The sequence below is a fragment of the Salvelinus sp. IW2-2015 genome, linkage group LG37, assembly GCF_002910315.2.
Source record: "Salvelinus sp. IW2-2015 linkage group LG37, ASM291031v2, whole genome shotgun sequence".
Lineage (NCBI taxonomy): Eukaryota > Metazoa > Chordata > Actinopteri > Salmoniformes > Salmonidae > Salvelinus > Salvelinus sp. IW2-2015.
Genome location: NC_036876.1, coordinates 11,482 through 13,216, shown reverse-complemented (window position 1 = coordinate 13,216; position 1,735 = coordinate 11,482). Strand labels below are relative to the sequence as shown.

Genomic DNA, 1,735 nt, shown 5'->3' with positions numbered 1-1,735 from the left:
TCTCTCTCTCTCTCTCTCTCTCTCTCTCTCTGTAATGTGTTTCTCTAGTCTCTCTCTCTCTCTCTGTAATGTGTTTCTCTAGTCTCTTACATGGTGCTGGAGGCCAGGTTGGTGTCTTCGTGCTTCAGCTTGCCGTCCAGAGCCAGGCCTCTCTTTTCTCGGTTGTTGGTGAGCGTGGGAGTCAGGGTGTACACCTTACAGAACGTACTGCTGGGGGACACCTGGTCACTGTGGAGGAGGTGAGAGAGAGAAAATGATTTATTATTTCTTTCATATGTGATGGGTTCCTAGTCCCTCTTGTATAGGCATCCACAACGCTGGGGAAGCAGTAAGGAAAGAACAGAGGAAAACAAAGGATCTGTGAGATGCTGGAACAGGGAGGGAGAGGGGCATTGAAGGGGACTAGACTGGGAGAGAATCCTCTTCATTTGAGAGAAAGGATATTGGGTTTTGGGGCCAGTGGCTTCTTGTGGAGGACTGGATAACAGGGGACAAGGAGGACAATTATCAGAGTGTGAGGTCGGGCATTTCGATTTAGGCCATGAGGGAAAGTTTTGGTGGACCGAAAATCAAGCCAGGTACTGGGGTTGTGGAGAGGTCTGGGTCTGGGAGCTCTGGGGGTTACGTCTTGGGCGGCCATTTTGGGTCAAGGCCTTGCCAGTCGCTCCTTCTCTACTCACCGGTCGGAGGCACGGCCCACAGACTTTTTGTAGGTGTCACATCTGTGCAGAACTACATCAGTCACCTGTAAAACTACAGTACAGGGGGGGAAAACACTGACTCTAAGATGTCATAACAAGGGGACAAGGGGCTGTGATATTACTAGATGGGATAAGATGAGGTTACCTGGGGCCATTGAGAGGGGGTTAGATGGGGGGTGGGGAGGAGAGGGGAAGAGGAGAGGGCTATTCTGGCATGGTAGTGCCAGCAGAAAAGGGGTTGGGTGATGTCATAGAGGCTCATACAATATGAGGTAGAAGATATGCAGAAATAATACAACAAAACACTACTGAAAGTGAGTGTCTGTTTGGCCACACAATCTTTCTGCATCTCTCTCTCTCTCTCTCTCTCTCTCTCTCTCTCTCAGACGAGACAAAGAAGAGGAGAAGGAGGATGAGAGAGAGGTTTGGAGAGAAGGGGACAGTGATGGAGAGAGCAGTTTGGAGAGAAGGGGACAGGGATGGAGAGAGACGTTTGGAGAGAAGGGCACTGGGAGAGAGAGAGGGTTTAACACAACAGGAAAAACACACACACAGGAGACACCACTAGAGAGAGAGAGGGTTAACACAACAGGAAACACACACACCACTGCAGGAGACACACTAGGAGAGAGAGAGGGTTAACACAACAGGAAAACACACACTGTAGGAGACACACTAGGAGAGAGAGAGAGGGTTAAACACAAAGGAAAACACACCTGTAGGAGACACACTAGGAGAGAGAGAGGGTTAACACAGCAGGAAAACACACACACTGCAGGACACTAAGAGAGAGAGAGAGGGTTAACACAACAGGAAACACACACACACTGCAGGAGACCAGTGTAGAGAGAGAGGGGTTTAACACAACAGGAAAACACACACACTGCAGGAGGACACACTGAAGGGAGAAGAGGGTTAACACAGCAGGAAACACACACACACACACACACACACACACACACACACACACACACACACCACACTGAGGAGACACATCTGTAGAGAAAGAGGGACTAGGAAAGCATACCATACAA

General features: G+C 49.5%; 1 protein-coding gene across 1 annotated transcript in view; it reads right to left on the bottom strand.

The window, feature by feature from the left end:
* The window catches only part of LOC111960116 (arrestin red cell-like), a 19,107-nt gene extending 18,159 nt beyond the window's left edge, over nucleotides 1-948 (bottom strand). Inside the window, exon 1 of the mRNA XM_070437903.1 lies at nucleotides 91-948. The gene's annotated coding sequence lies outside the window, so the exon portion shown is untranslated. The remainder of the gene's footprint in view (nucleotides 1-90) is intronic.
* Nucleotides 949-1,735: the final 787 nt, after the last annotated feature.